Source organism: Myotis daubentonii, chromosome 2 (assembly GCF_963259705.1).
Source record: "Myotis daubentonii chromosome 2, mMyoDau2.1, whole genome shotgun sequence".
In the NCBI taxonomy this organism is placed as follows: domain Eukaryota; kingdom Metazoa; phylum Chordata; class Mammalia; order Chiroptera; family Vespertilionidae; genus Myotis; species Myotis daubentonii.
The window spans coordinates 35,514,188-35,531,757 of NC_081841.1; positions in this window are offsets into that span (position 1 = coordinate 35,514,188).

Sequence of the window (17,570 nt, forward strand, 5' to 3'; positions counted from 1 at the left end):
GAGAATCACTGATTGGCTGCCTCTTGCACACCCCTCCTGGGGTTGGAGCCCACAACCCAGACATGCGCCCTGACTGGGAATCAAACCCATGATCTCCTGATTCATAGTCTGACGCTCAACCACAGCCTCTTGATTCAGAGAACTCCTCTTCCAGAAAATAGCCTAGCCCCACCCAACTCAACTCTCACGTCCCTGTCACCTTAAGTGGTGGGAGCACTGCTGAGCCTGTGCAACCTGTTCGTCCAGCCTATCCCTGCTGACCTTTCTCCCTGTCCTAACAGCAACCAGCACCGAGCAGGTCCCATGGCCTCAAATTTCAAAGAAGATATATCCTTAGTTTCTGACTCTGTGGGGGTGGGGAGGCCAGAGAGATCAGATACCTCCTCCCCTACCAACCCCACCCCCACCCCCACCTTCACTCCACCCTTGCAAACTTTCATGGCAATTATTTGGGGGTTTCCCTTCCTTGTCTTGGGAGGTGATAATGCATCAATGAGGAAAGAATAGTTTCTCCTCACAAGAATAGCACCTTTTTAAAGGCAGCATTTTATCTTCCAACCACCCCCTTCTATGTTAACTTGGGGAGGATTATGGTGGGGTAGCAGGGAAGGTGGTTGGTTATAGGGCCAGTTCTCAGCACTGGCACCTCTCTGGGGGGAGGCAGCCGGCCCACCTGGTGAAGTCACTCTAAGTGTAGAGCATGATGTGCCTATAATCCCCAGGAACACAACAGGAAAACTCCCATTTCACAGCCGGTTATGCATGGACTGGTCTGGATAAGTCACTGACGCGCTCCCTGACCTTCAGCCCATGTGAGCGTGTCCTGGCCTCTTGCTCCTGTCTCATTAAATGCTCAGTGCTCCTGCCTGACATTTGGCACTGGTCAAGCAGCTCACCGATCCTCATCAGCCCCAAACAGTACCTGGTATGTGGTACATTTCTTCTCCTAACACAAGGCAAAGACCAACACCTTGCATTAACTCAGGAGCTCTAATAACCCAAGAGCATACAACAAACAGAAGTAGAGACTAAGGAATAGAATGTCTGCTGATGGCTCAGTTCCTCCTCCCCTTTCCCAAGGACCTGTGCATGTACCCCAGCGTGCCTTCCCTGCAGTGGCCTCCTCTGTGTTTTCATTTTATGCTGCCCATCAGAATATTCTGGAATTGCTCCCTATCACTCCCCAACATGGAGAGAAAGAACACCCTGGTTTCCCCTGGTTTGTGGTTACTTCCATGCTTATCTTACAAGACCTATGCTTTGCCCCAGACGATAGATTCCTTTCCATTTCATTGATTGTGTCAGATCACACAAACCTCACCACCTCAAGGCAGAAGTCCACTGGCACAGTTTTAGCAGCAGCATTCCAAACTGAACCAGGGTTTAACGTGTAGAGCTGCTAATATTACAGAGATATAAATGTATGTTATGCAAAGCTAACTATGGCAAGTCACAGGCACCTCCCGAAGGCCATGTGCTTTGGTGACTGATGCCTGGGTAGCAACTGAGGAGGTACCTATTGGAGGAAAAGCAACAGCTGAGTGGTTGGTGGGGGAGGAAATGCCCAATATTTGGATCACATAACCAATCTCTAATTTCTAACAGTATCACCAAGGAAAAAGTATAAGCTTGCCCTTACCTCAAACACATTCTCCAGAGGTCAGTTTATGATCTCTTTTCCTCCACTATCTATAATAATAAAAGCATAATATGCTAATTAGACCGGATGTCCTTCCAGACGACCTTCTGGATGAAGCTGGGGCTGTGAGGGAAGCCCGGGTCCTGGGTGCCAGAGAGAAGCTGGTGCCAGCAGCTGGGGGAAGGAAGACCTACTCTACACATTTCATGCATCAGGCCTCTAGTTTATAAAAATATTGCCCTGCGTGGTTTTCTTAAAATATGTTTTTATTGATTTTGAGAGAGAGGGGAAGGGAGAAGGATAGGGAGATAGAAGCATCAATTGACTGCCTCCTGTACACCTCCCACTGGGAATTAAGCCTGAAACCCAAGCATGTGCCCTGACTGGGAATTGAACCCATGACTTCTTGGTTCATGGGTTGATGCTCAATCACTGAACCACACCAGACGGGCCTGACTGGTTTTATTACCAAGATCCTGCCTGTTTCAAAATGTGGACAGAGGAAGAAAAATGGATGAGACGTTTTTGTATAGAAGTGATTTCAAAACTGAAGCATGGGGCTGTTATAGATGAGCTTCTAAGTGAATGTGACTCCAGAAGTTTGGTCAACTCTTTGAATTTACAGGCGAGAAGTTTATTTTTCTATGGCCACAGTTATACAATCAGAGATGAAACTAAACTTCAAAATATGTCTCTCTCTAAAGATTTATGTCATAAATGACTCAGGGAGAAATAGAGAAGCCTAGAAAATGCACTGCAAGTTTCTACCTTCTACCCAAATATCACAAATATCCTATCACCCCATTCCTCAATTATATTCTTACATACAAAACATGCTAAAGGTTTGTAGCTTTCTTTTTTTTTAATATATTTTATTGATTTTTTACAGAGAGGAAGGGAGAGAGAGAGAGAGTTAGAAACATCGATGAGAGAGAAACATCGATCAGCTGCCTCCTGCACACTCCCCACTGGGGATGTGCCCGCAACCCAGGTACATGCCCCTGACCAGAATCGAACCTGGGACCTTTCAGTCCGCAAGCCGACGCTCTATCCACTGAGCCAAACCGGTTTCAGCTGTAGCTCTCTTAATTTACCTGTCTTGATAACAAATTTAGATTGTTTTAAATCATTGGATCTTGCCGTGATAAGCTCTAATTTGGTTTCTTGGTGGGATAAAAAAGAAATTAATGTTTTTCCTTGATTGAATATATTAATAATTCCTTGGAAATAAGTTGTCCTTAATAAGGATATGTAGAAAAAATAATAATCTTATTGTCTAGGAATTTAAAGAACAACTTCCGGCAAGTCACTTTGCATTCCTGAATATAATGTCATCATTCATATAATGGGGATAATAATAATGATGATATGGTATTATAACCTAAAATAATTGTTATAATAATGGCTATGGAAGACTTTATAAACTATAAAATATGTTAAAGACAGAAGTTACCACCCTGGCTGGTGTGGCTCAGTTGGTTGAAGGTCACTGGTTCAATTCCCAGTCCGGGCACATGCCCATGTTGTGGGCTCGATCCCCAGATGGGGGTGTGGGGGAGGCAGCAATCCATTTCTTTCTCATATTGATGTTTCTTGCTCTCTCTACTTCTCCCTTCCTCTCTTTCTAAAAATCAATAAAAATGTATTTTAAAAAGAAAAGATAGTAGTTACCTACAAAAGTCTGCTAGAGGATGATACAGGCTTCCATACTTCTCCATATCACCCTGTATTATAATGATTGGCAACTAGGTGTGTACTTCCAAATATAGATTTATGTACACAGATTATCACACATTTATCTGCCCTTAAAGTAGTGCTGAATTTGGAAGTGCTTGGCACATTTTAACCAGGAAAAACCTCTCAACTTCAGAGGGTCCTGTCACTCTCAGGCTGCTCAGCCACTGCTAACTGGAAGCTAGAAGCACTAAATTATAAACTGCAGGAGCCATGTGGGGGGTAAGCAGTGTGCTGCAGACACACAACTGTGTGCTTCTCCAGAGACTTGGAAGGAAAAATAACACCAATAAGCAGTTTCATGGAGCCCTTACAACTTCGGGCACAGTGCTAAAGGCTTTCTATGTATCTCCCATTTAGCTGTCAGGATGGCCCTATGAGGCAAGTATTACTTTCTCCATTTTTGAAATGAGAACATTTTTATAGTCTAACTAGAGGCTCAGTCATGAAAATCTGTGCACTTGGGGGGGGGGGATCCCTCAGCCCAGCCTGCGCCCTCTCACAGTCCGGCTCCCTGGGGGATCAGGCTTAAGCTGGCAGTCAGACATCCCTCTGGCATCCTGGGAGCCCTCAGGGGATGTCGGACTGATGGCTTAGGCCCACTCTCCGTGGGAAGCAGGCCTGAGCCAGTAGTTGGACATTCTTAGCACTGCGGAGAGGCTCCCACCACCACTGCTGCACTTATAGCCATTAGCCCGGCTTGTGGCTGAGCAGAGCCCACCCCACCCGCCCCCGTGGGAGCACACTGACCACCAGGGGGGCAGCTCCTGTGTTGAGCGTCTGCCCCCTGGTGGTCAGTGCACGTCATAGTGACCAGTCATTCCTGGTCGTTCTGCTGATAGGGTCAATTTGCATATTACCCTTTTACTATATACTAGGAGAAGAAAAGAACAGGAAGTGCCCTCAGCAGTCCCAAATCTGTCTCTTACTTCAACAGAGTTTGGATGGAACAGACCCAGGGACACCCCTTTTCCCAGCCTCCAGCCACTCTCCTGCATCTTATCTAGTCACCACCTCAGAACCACCTCTGGGACCAGCCAATATACCAGTGTTCTGTTTTTTTTCTACCTTAACTCCTTTTTGCCGATCAACCATGAGCTACCAAATTTGTCAGAATTATTCCACCGAGGTGGAGGCTGCGGTCACCCGCCTGGCCAGCCTGCACCTGCAGGCCTCCCGCACCTACCTCTCTCTGGGCTATTTCCACCCCGACAATGTGGCTCTCCAGGGCGTGGGCCGCTTCTTTTGCGAGTTGGTGGAGAAGAAGTGTGAAGGCGCTGAGTGCCTCTTAAAGTCGCAAAACCAGCGCTGCGGCCGCATTCTCTTCCAGGATGTGCTGAGGCCTCCCAGGATGAGTGGGCAAAACTCAGGGCCATGGAAGCCGCTCTGGCCTTGGAGAGGAACTGAACCAGGCCCCTTTGGAGTTGTAGGCCCGGGGTTCCACACACACAGACCCTCATCCTGTGACTTCCTGGAGAACCACTTCCGGGGTGAGAGGGTGAAACTCATCAAGAAGATGGGCAACACCTAACTCACCTCTGAAGGCTGGCCGGCCCTCAGCCTGGGCTGGGCGAGTATCTCTTCCAAAGGCTCGCCCTCAAGCAGGACTAGCAGCCTGTGGAGCCCAGAGGCCTTTGAGAAGCCCCTCTGCATCCCCTGGTGTCTGGCTTTTGCCTGAGCCTCTTCCTGAAACTGCTAGTCATTCTTTTAACCACGCTGAAGCCCTCTCCCATGCATTGGACCAAATGAAACAATAAAGCTTTTTGCAGAAGAAGAAAAAAGAAAAAGAAAAGAGCAGGGACTGGAACTCAAGATTGCTCCAACCTGGTTCTGCCAAGTTGGGGTTGGGCCCGTCCAAGCAGATTTAAGGGTAACATCACACGATTAATTTATCAGGACCCAAGGCAGGGCTTTGCCTCTTTGCACATCTATGAGTAAGACATGAAGCAGGTCATATTTCTGTTCTAGATCAAGGTTTCCCAAGGCTTGATCAGAAGGCACTTCACGGCTCCAGTTCTAGAGGGAAGATGGGACAGCCTTTCTAATCTAGCTTGCCTAGCCCCTCCCAGTCTCTGAGACATCCAGATGGCAGCTTCCTCACGAGTGTGCAAGACGCGCATTCTCTGCGGAACAGAGCGTCCGTCCACGTGCATTAGCAGCTAATGCCGCATTCCCCCGTAACCTCTTGAAAATCCGCCTGACGTTACAGTGAAGGGTTTGTGTTTTTTCCATCCTCAGCACCTCCATCTCTAACAGCACGCGACGTGTTTTTGTCTTTATGTCTTCTTCCAGTAAATGAAAAGGATCCCAAGGGGTGAGGGAGAGTTGCGGCAAATATCAGTCTGTGACTTCACTGCACAGGGCATCAGGTGGACCTCACCTCAGCGCCTGTGGAGCTGAATCCTGCACCAGCTGACACGCCACCAAGTGCAGCATCATTCATTCCAGGCTAACCGAGGGGAGCACACTGAGGCCTCATCATATCCCTGTGCCCAGGAAAGTAGAATGTACGCTACTGAACACGTGACTTAAGATAATGGCCATGGAGAATAAACACTTAGATGCGGTTTATTTATTCCATCACTCAGCCAGGAGTCCTGTTTGCATAGACATACAGATAGCACACGTATGTCTTGCGGTGTGACAGATTACCATAAACATATCAACTTACAACAACAGCCATTTATTATCTCCTAGGTGTAGGCCAGAAGTCCTGTGGTCTTGGCTGGATCCTCTGCTTAGGGTTCCATAAGGCCAAAGTCAAAGTGTCAGCTGGGTGAGTCCTTATCTGGGAGGCCCAGGGGAGGATTCTGCTCCCAAGTGCACTCACTGTTGGGTGAACACAGCTCCTTGCTGGCTGTCCCTGCAAAGCTACTCAGTTTCCAGAGACCACCAACACTCCTCATCTCATGGCCCTTTCATCTTGATCCATCAATAACATGTGAAATCCTTGTGGCTTGGCTCATTGACTTCCTCTTCTGCCACTAAGAGGAGAATGCTCTGTTTTTAAGGGTTCCTATGATTAAATTAGGCCTATCTGGGTGAGCTCCTTTAAAAAAAAATTAACCATGCCTTATAATACACCACTTTCACAGGTTCTGACCACTAGGGAGTGTGGGATCTTGGGGGACCATTGATACAATTCTGCCAACCACAACCTAGCAAGCAGAATTTACAACAATATTGTGAGGCTTGCCATATGCTCAAAAGACAAAGATGTTAAGGACAGGCAGAAACAATTAAAAATAATATTGAGAATCACATCTAAATTTCTGTGCATGGAAGTTCCCAGGTTTAAAAGTTAGATGAAAAAGGTATAGTATTAACACACCAAAGAAGTCTCTTAAAGAAACCAATCAACGTCCTTTGAAGAAGTTAATAACAATACTTCAGCAACCAATTTTCTTTAAAACATAATTTTAGAAAGCATGCTAAAATAGCCAACCTGGCCTTGCAAAATACAAGAGGCCTTCGTCGTCCCGCTGACCCCACACCTTGCGTTTGGCAATTCCTTGATATCCTCGCCTGTGTTCATAGCCACTGTCTTGAAATCAGCCTTCGCTCATCTTGCACTCCTTCCCTGACCTATTCCCAGTTCCTGAGCCCTTCGCACAGCTCCTGTCCACCACCTGCTCTCCCCCATCGGGCTCCTCTGGGACCAACTGCAGCAGCTCTTCCCTGACCACATCTGGCCACTCTGTAAGCTACTTGTCACAAGCTCCCTCTGCCAAGCTGGCGGGCCCTGTCATTGACCTCTCAGCATCACACCACCTGCCAAGGCGCCTGCCCTTTGCTCAGAGAATAACGCTCTTCCCTGGCTAAACTTGTGACTCTTTGGCAGTCTCTTTGCTTGCCATTTGTGTTTATGGGCTTTGTTCTTCCATTTTTGTGTGATAAAAGTTACATCACTATTTATTTTACTTAATTGCTTGTTAAATTATCTGTGGCTCCTTTATGTTGGAGTCAGTATTCTTTCTTAAATTATGCACCTTCACCCAAATGCCAAAACCTATGAGATGAAGATAAGCCCGGGGTTAAAAACAGTAAATTGCCAGCCAGACTGTCAGAAGTTGGGAGGTTAATAGGGGTAAGAATTTTTACATGTTTTTTTCCTGAACGACTGGAACAAAAGTGGCTTCTGGCTAGTCTTCTGGTAAGCCCATCTCAGAGGACAATGTCAGAAAGTTGTTTTTTGTGTGTGGTTATTAAACATGTATGTTTGATTTTGATTTTGATAAATGATTGATATATCTATGCAAGTAAAATAAAGCCTTCTTCCTTAGTCACTACATTCAAATTGTTTTAAAGTGTTGCCTTATCTTGGCTTCTTAAACTAAAATGCAAGCTTTATGAAATTCCACATTTTAAAAAATTTGTTCTATTATTTAATTATAGCTTATATTCAATATTATTTTGTATTAGTTTCAGCTGTATAGCATAGTGGTTAGGCAATCATATACTTTACAAAGTATTCTGCCTGATATTACCCGTATCCACCTGGCCCCTCACATAGTTATTACAATATTCCCTAATATTCCAATTATTGTATTCCCTAAATTGTACCTTACACTCGTGACTTTTTGTAACGACCAATTTGTCCTTCTTAATCCCTTCACCATTTCTACCCAGTTCACGCTTTTCTTTTTTTGAATAGGGAAACTTTATCAAAGCAGAAAACTTTGCTTTAAAAATAAATTTGGGAAATATAAATGTAAGCACACTTTTATTAATTTTCAAAAATAAAGAACATTCTAAGTATTCTTAGCCACAGGATGAAAATCGTCTTTAACATCCTTTAAAATGTTTTGTTTCTTTTCCCTCTATATCATTAGGTAAATTATCTTTGATTCTAGGTAACAAGAATTAAGCAGTATGACAGTTGAGGGGATCATTTCCTAATAATATTTCCAGGATCATCACCATCAACTTGAGGAGTGATGCAGAAACCCTTGGGGGTAGTAGTGAAGGGTTTTCACGCACCAGCGATGTCACTACCATACCTTTGCCCCAAACTTCACCCTGTCGGGTCTTTTTCCCGCCTTGTGGATCCAAAATAAAGTTTTGTAGCCAAAATATTCATTAACAGATGGCTCATTTCGTTGCTGTAACATCACCCTTTGGGTCACTGAAAGGATGATTTCAGGCATAGAAAGCAGGGCAAATACAGAAATGGAGGCGTAACAGAATCTAACATACATGGTGTTTCTTCAGTCACTGATGGAATGAAGAGTTTTCCTTCCAAATTCATCTAATAACAGGGAGTTGCCCCTTTTCTCTACATGTGGTAATTAGTGCATGACTGAGGCATGGATCCAACCCCTCCTCTGACCCTGATCCACTTGATGATTTTGAACCTGCTCCTCAATTGTATCATAAGTAAGATTGGGCATCAGTATAGTGCGTACCTGCTAGGATTCTGGTGGGGTTCAAACAACGTATGAAAAGGGATTAGCTAAACGCTCAGCCCTAGCTAAGCACTCAATAAATGGTAAGTTTTACTATTTCCTTCCTACTAATTAATTAACTTCTTTTTTATTAAAGAACAATGCATAATAGAACATAAAACAAAATATACAACATAGGAAACCTTCTCATAGAAGATATTTTGGCCCTAGCCAGTTTGGTTCAGTGGATAGAGCATCAGCCTGTGGACCGAAGGATCCCAGGTTCTATTCAGGTCAAGGGCGTGCACCTTGGTTGCAGGCTCCTCCCTAGCCTGGGCCCTAGTCTGGGCTCCTGCAGGAGGCAACCAATCTATGTGTTTCTCCCACATCAATATTTCTCTTTGTCTTTCCCTTTCTCTCCCACTCTCTCTAAAAATCAATGGAACAATATCCTTGTGTGAGGATTTTTAAAAAAGAAAGAAAATGTATGATTTTTTTCCATATCATGCATTTACAAAGCTGTATTTTGTGAAGATCCTGTTTTGTTTTCCTAACTTGGCATATCCTAATCTTTTCCCTCGAGGTCTGTATTTGTGCTGCTGTTTTCCAGTTTGTTTTGGCATCACTGCTTTGCCATTTGGCATCTGACTCAACATAGTTTTATCACCATTATCTAAACAGCACCGCCCATCTGAATGTATTTCACAACTGCCCTCCTCCGCCTGGGTCTGCTCTCCCGTTCTGTTACCCAACCCTCTGCTCCTAGAGAATGCCATGAAGGAGTGGTCATGTTGATGGGGCTTTGTTTGTTTGTTAGTTTGTTTTTAGACCAGTCACAATGTATAATGCATGGCATTTATTTGAATAATGAATCAGACAAGTAAAAATTTAACTGTTTAAAAAATGGAAAAGAGACTTGTTGGTTAGAGCATCATCCTGATACATCAAGGTTTCGGGTTTGATCCTCAGTCAGGGCAATATAAGAATCAACAAATTGATGCATAAATAAGTGGGACAACAAATTGGTGTTTCTCTCTCTCTAAAATCAACAAATAAATGAAAATAAAAAGAAATATTCATGAAATAATCACAGAACTGTACTGTATATTTGATATTATTAAGGAATTATTAATTTTTAGATGTATAATGGCATCATGAGTATCTTTTTTACAATTCCTTATCTTTTAGCAATACACATTTTTGTTTTTAATTTATTTATTTTCCAATTACAGTTGACATATAATAAGTCAAACAGAAAAAACACAAATACCATATGATTTCACTTATATGTGGAATCTAAAAAACAAAATAAACAAAACAGAAACAAACTCACAGATACAAAGAACAAATCAGTGGTCGCCAGATGGGAGGTGGTTTGGAGGGATGGATAAAAAGGGTGAAAGGAATTAAGACGTACAAAATGCCAGTTGTAAAAATTAGGGTGATGTAAAGTACAGCATAGGGAATGTAGTTGATAATATTGCAATAACTATGTGTGGTGTTAGACAGGTACTAGGCTAATCAGGGTGATCACTGCATAAGGTATATACATGTCTCATCACAAAGTTGTACATCATGTAGAGTTTTAAAATCTTGACCTTCATTTGAGCTTGTCTACTGTGTATCACTGGATTCCTAACTTCCTTTCTTCAAGATTCTTTCCAAACTGGAAGCAAAGTTCATCGAATTTATGTTTTCTAAAATACCCTCATAAGTTTTCATTCTTATGATGATTAATTTTGGCTTAATTTATAGTTAATCACTGGGTGCCAGACTCTCTACATTTATTACTTTTAATTGTCATGATAACCCCATAAGTTAATGATCCCCATTTTACAGATGTGGAAACCAAGAATCAGGGTATCTAAGTAATTTCCCCAAGAACCCCCAGTAAGTGGCTGCCTTTCCCACTAAGCCAAGATGCCCAAGGGCTTCCTTTGAAGAACGTAACAGTTGTTCTTAAATGTTAGTATGCATGGAAGTTATCTGCCACGCTTATTGGAAGTGAATCCCATCGAGTCCATCCCCAAATTCCAGGCTCCATCCCCCGGATTCCGAATCAGCGGGTGGGCCCAGCTCGGCCTGTCAACAAGCTTTCTGGGAGGGTCTGATGCAGGCCATCTGCACAGCGCTCCCAGCTCAGGGGAGACACAGCCCGGCTCTGAGTTCCCAGATCCGAAGGAGGCCCATTTCCTGCTTTTCTTCTCTTAAAAGCCATAAATCAACCAAGTGCTGAGATTCACCTTTGTAACAAAACTTAAGCTAAGTGGGGCTTTCCAGAATTCGGGTTTTTCTTGGAAGGCAGAATTCTAGCCTGGGGATCAATAGAACTAGTTTCCCTGTCTCTTTTCTTTATGCCTGTATGTCGTTTGATAAAATAACTTCATTGTATCTCAGCCTTCTCCTCTGTAAATGATAGCTAAAGCAACTGACTTGGGGGGGTGGGTGGGGGGTTTACAATGTATTGTTAAAATGGAAAATCCAGGTACTGAAAAGTGTATGTAATATGAGCCTAGTTTTCAAAAATAACTTTAAAACAATGACCAATTCCTCTATAGTTTTGTATGCATACAGTACATAAAATATGTATATGTGATTTATTAAATACTAGAGGTCTGGTGCACAAAAATTTGTGCACTCGGGGGGCGGGGGGTGGTCCCTCAGCCCGGCCTGTGCCCTCTTGCAGTCTGGGACCCCTTGGAGGATGTCCACCTGCTGGCTTAGGCCCACTCCCCAGGGGATCAGGCCTAAGCTGGCAGTCAGACATCCCTCTGACAGCCCGGGAGCCCTCGGGGGATGTCCACTTGCCAGCGGGGAGCAGGCCTAAGCTGCAGTCAGACATCCTTAGCACTGCTGAGGAGGCAGGAGAGGCTCCTGCCACCATCGCTGTGCTGGCAGCCCTCAGCCTTGCTTGTGGCTGAGCAGAGCTCCCCCTGTGGGAGCGCACTGACCACCAGGGGGCAGCTCCTGCATTGAGCATCTGCCCCCTGGTGGTCAGTGTGTGTCATAGTGACCAGTCATTCTGCTGTTAGGGTCAATTTGCATATTACCCTTTTATTATATAGGATATGTACATATATATCATTAAGATAAGTTGTTTTGGAGAGAGACTAAAGAAAATAAAAGAATAAAGAAAAGGAAGACAATGAAAAATATAAGTAAAAAGACAGTTAAAAAATATAGGGATGTTCATGATAAAAAGAGCATATGTGATATGACCTCATTTATATACATTTGTGTGACCCAGACAGTATGGCTTAGGGGTTGAGCTTCAACCCATGAACCAAGAGGTCACCAGTTCAATTCCCAGTCAGGGCACATGCCCAGGTTGCGGGCTTGTTCATGCAGGAGGCAGCCCATAAATGTTTCTATATATCCTTCTCTCTTTAAAAAAAAAAAAAACAATAAAAACATATTTTAAAAATAAAAGTAAAAAAATACATTTGTGTGTGTATGTGTGTGTGTGTGAGAGAGAGAGAGAGAGAGAGAGCAATATGCATCAAAATATTGACATGGCTATTTCAAGACAGTGAGATTGAAGTGATCTTAACTTTTCTTCTGTATTGTTAGGCTATTTTTATAATGAAAAATGCTATTTATAATAACTGAAAACATCTTAGGAAGGAGGGACCACGTCAAAATATTTGTCATTATACATATCTTGTTTTATTTTTTTTATTTTTACCTTGTTTCTAATAGGTATGAATTACTTTTAAATGTGAAAAGTGATATTCTTTAAAGAACTTTTCCTAGTAATGTTAAATGCAATGGAACAAAGATATTCTAAATAGAAGGCAAAAGCTGCTTTAGCTACCCAAATATAACAGCGTGCACAAAGAGTTTATTTTGTCAAAAGAAACTCAGTTCCTGAACTCTTCTTTCTTTTCCTTCGGTAGATGTTTTCAATTATGTAATCTTCTATTTTTTCTTTTTTAAATCTAGTATTTTTAAAACTTTACAGTCTGGTTTTACTTATGTTTTTCCAACTCATTATTATTTTCCTACAACTCAACTTGTCCAAATTAAGTTCATTGTCTTCTTTTCTGCCTCAACTTCTCTCCTTCTCCCTTTTCAATAGGAATGACACCGACATCCTCCAAGCCACTCATGCTGGATATCCGGAAGCCACCCTGGACCCTCCCCCTAGCAGCTCATTGTCCCTCTGCATCCTATGTATGAGTTAATCATTTCTATAGACACTGCATCCTAATATCAGATCTCTCCTTATCACACCCTTTCTTCTCCCTAGCTATTGTCCTCAGCGGTCTTACCTAAATTGTGGCGATTATCTTTAAGTCAGCACCCCCAGCAATTATCTTTAAAAGTCAGCACCCCCTGTCTCCACTTTGAAATTATGACTAAGCGGGAGACTATCTCTAAACTTCATTACACGCTGTGTAAACAGGTACGAGTTGTCTGCCTTCAAGGAAGCAACTTCCCCAAACTATGCAGTCCTGGGGACGGTTGATCACAGTGTTCTCACTTCCCATGATATCACAAGCCAGGCAGTGAAAGCTCTAGCCCCCTGTGTTTGATGACTTGCTCAGGGACAGGCATATCCTAAGAATAGGAGCAATCGTTCGACCCCAGAACATTTTTGCTGGAGTTAGAGGGGGGGAAATACCTCTTTCTTGCTTTTGGTGGGTCACAGATTAATTTACTCTCCTGTAAAACAGATTTCCTTGAAACTTTCTGAGAGGCCATGTTCAATTATTGCAGAGACACAGAGCAAGCCAACTGTTTTAGTTGTCCTATAAACAGGCATGGATTAGCCTTCAGTTTAAGAACCAAGTCCAGTTTGAAAAGGGTAGTCCGGTTAGTGGTGATTCATGATGCCTTCTACTTCATAGTCAGTGCAGTGGTTCCAAAAAAGGGAAGCTGTTAATTCCAACTACCCATTTCAATTAGGCAATAAATGTCTTTATTTTTTTTCATACTCCACTGTATAGAATTGCCATAGCAATTGTCTATTTTTTGTTCTAAATTTTTACTTATTAAAAATATGCATAAAAGTACACATACCTTAAGTATACAGCTCAATAAATTTTCATAACTAAACACAGCTTTGCTAGTGTATATTTTTATGCACAAAGCTAAATTTTAAGTGAGGACCATGTTTTCATTTTTCTCAGCACCTAGCTCACTCCCAGGCCCAACAGGAATGCTCAATGTTAATGTCACTGTCCTTTGTCTACAAGACATAGGCATTTTATACCCGAAAGTCATAGGTAGGAAGGCTACTTTAGCATACCCATTTAAAACAATACGTATATTAATATCTGACAATTATCAAGTGCTCATAGGTGCTATTATTATTTCAGCTTTACAGATCAGGAAACTAGTTGAGAGAGATTTCAAAAGTGACCAAGATCAAATAGCCAGTAAGTTGAAGAGCAATACTCATTCCCCCAAAAAAATTCAAGCCATCTAGTCTCTCCACTCTGATATTTACTTTTTTCATTGAGACTGAGAAAAAATCTTAACCATGTTGCTTAAGACCAAGAGCTAGAATCGACTTTTCCTTAGTAAACATTAGTGGTGATTCAGCCTTGGAGGAGGAGAGCAATTGAGCGAACTCTAATAGCATTAAAAATTCTGCAAAGGCCCCAGCCGGTTTGGCTCAGCGGATAGAGTGTTGGCCTGTGGACTGAAGGTCCCAGGTTCGATTCCCGTCAAGGGCATGTACCTTGGTTGTGGGCACATCCCCAGTAGGGGGTGTGCAGGAGGCAACGGGTCAGTATTTCTCTCTCATTGATGTTTCTAACTCTCTATCCCTTTCCCTTCCTCTCTGTAAAAAATCAATAAAATATATTTTTTAAAAATTCTGCAAAGAAGACAAAAAGAACACGTGTTATAAATGATAGACTTACTTTTTTATGTTTTTCTGTAGGCATCTTCCATTTCTCCCTGGATCCAGATCGCCTCTGCAGCACTGGCTTCTTTTTCGTGTCATTGTTTGTATGGAATATCTGGGATCCTTAATTTGGGTTCTACTCCTGATGGGTGGATGGTGCTTCTGAGTGGGCAGTCTGCCTCTCCTCTCGAAATGTCTGTCATTTTATTACAAAAGGATGAATGAGAAAGTCAGATTTTCCTTAACGCCACTGAGAACATCCCAACAAAACCAAAACTAAACAAAACCACAGAATCACATTTAAATTTGCTTAAGGTAAAGAAATTCTTTATATTCCTTAATTATGTTAAAAATAATCTAAGACCTTTTACTTTGATATATAGTTTGAAAAGCTACAGATACTGCTGAGAGATATCTGGTTGACATATCTATGTTCTGATTTATTGTGAATATGTCGGTTAATAAAATAAAAAGTAAACAGTAGGCATTTGGGATTTGTTAGCTATCTGTTTTTGGTTGTATTTTTATTTAATGTAGCTAAGATGAAGAAAGAAAATATTGGCGAGACTTTAAATATAGTTGCAGTGAAGGAAATCACTATACATTAATTTGATGTGTCTGCCATGCAGTGTTCTAAAGAGTACAGTGGAATCAATATATCTTGATTCTGGATTAGTAGACACTACTAGTGACTTCACTGCATGAAGTCTGTATTACAGATCTATAGACAAGGCAGATAAGATAGAATAATGATTTTGAAGTTTCCTTATAATTAAAGTTAATAGCTTTAAAAGCAAAAATAACTAAGTAATTTAATAAATCATCTTTTTAAAGCAAGATTTTCATTTTTTCATGAGTTAAAAAGCTACACTATTGCAGTTATAAAAGACCATGATACACAATCCACATAAGGAAGAAACATGGTCCTAACCTTTCAGAAAAGCTCTTGCTCTTTCTATTCCCAAACAACTCTCTTAATAAATGTCTTTCAAATTTAGTGGTAGCAACCACAGAAGCCATATCAGTCTGCATTTGTTTTATTAACTTGATGATCTGAAGAATAATGAGATAATAACCACATTAAATTGTCAGTGCAAACAGTGCTGCAGGCAGCCCTGTAAACTACCCTTTTCTTGAGCATGCTCCTCTTAGTTTCAGGTATTTGCAAGGGATCCAGCTAGGCTGCCAAGGGTCCCCAGGCATGTTCTCTGCCCCTGCCTGCCCTGACTCTCTGCACCTTCACACACTGAACTTCATCTTGCTGGAGTCATGAGTTCACATTGATTTTTTTTTCCTAGCAGTTTCAAACAATAAGTGCCTTTTAATATGTAGTATTTCCTGATTCGTTGTAATTTTAGTATTATCACCAATATGCACGAACATTATTTCTATTTCTAAGCCAACACGCAAGGTAAATGGTCCCATCATGGCCAGAAAAAAAGCTAACATTTGATTAGGCAGAGTGAGCGTTCCCATCAGTACAGTACTCTGCCAGTAAGCCAAACAACAGATAGATAAAGACCGAGTTGATGGCTGTAAGATGATTCATTATAAAGAAATAATATCATCTGCTGAACATTCACAATGTTCCATTTACACTGCTTATCTCATATCTGACAACTTCTGATTTAGGTACAACTGTTTTCCCAATTTTACAGATAAGGAAACAGAAGCTTATAGAACCTGTAAGTGACACTCCTAGTCGCACACAGTATCAGAATTTGAACCCACTCCTTAGTACTTGAGAATTCATTTTAGACTTCCTCACACAGAATGCTGTGCCTGACAATGGTACAAACATACAGAGAAGTCCAATTTGGTCCACCATGAATCTATGACATAGAGAAGAGGAAAGTTACTTGGGTTTTTGTGTGTGTGTTTTTTTCCCCAAAGCTTAATGGGTCTATGAGGGTGTTACACAGGCAATTTACCTAAATTCCATTATGAAACAAAAGACAACCTGGAAAGTTAATTGGCCCTCTTTCAGGAATAATAATAACGAGGTAACACCTTTGAGCCCTTCACTGTAGGCCCTGCTTTGTTTTTCCCTTCAGTTTCCTGCATGCATGAAATTGAAGAAACAGAACATGTGCCTTTCCAAAAAACCCTCACACCCAGCACACCCAAATTCCTTCTCTGAATTCCCTAGAATGTCTCATTTTTCATCCTACTTATTCTTATGTTGTTCTTGATTTGGTTCCACTTCCTTCTGTATCAAAGCAATGGTGCCCGATTTTCCTTTCAAGTCTCTAAATCTCTTTGCCTTTATTCAATTCCTTCTCACTCAGTCCTACAGTTTTCATGCTTATGGTTCCTCTTACTCTTCCTATTTTCTCCTGTGGCTGTGAACATGATGAATACCCTGCCCCTGTCTCTGTGAATGTGATGTATACTCTGCCTACATCATCTTTATTTTTCCAACTTTTTGTCTGGTGTGGCTAAAGTAAACCCCCATATTTTCATGATGGATAGCATCTACATAATCTCTTATGTATATATTTGTCAAAGAATGCAAAGATATATTTGTTGACTCATAAGTTTATTTGCAATTGAGATGATAGTGTTTATTCCAGAATATAGATTAATTATATAGATTTTTGACATTTAATTGCACATCCAGCAATGACTGTCTTTAAATCGCTAGAAAATAAATTACATGAAATGGCAAATACACAAAAACAGTGCATAATAGTGATAATTATGATTATTTATAATACTACTAGAGGCCTCATGCATGAAATTCTTGCAAGGGGCTCGGCTCTCGCAGCCGCTTGCAGCCTTGGCCAGCCCTCGCAGCCTCAGCTTTGACTGGAAGGTTATTCAGGCAGTTGTTATGCTGTTTGGTCTAATTAGCATATTAGCTCTTTATTATATAGAATTATCACCTTGATAATGATAAAAAAGATGATGATGATGACAATGATGATAAACCTATGAATGAAATATCACTCTACCTACA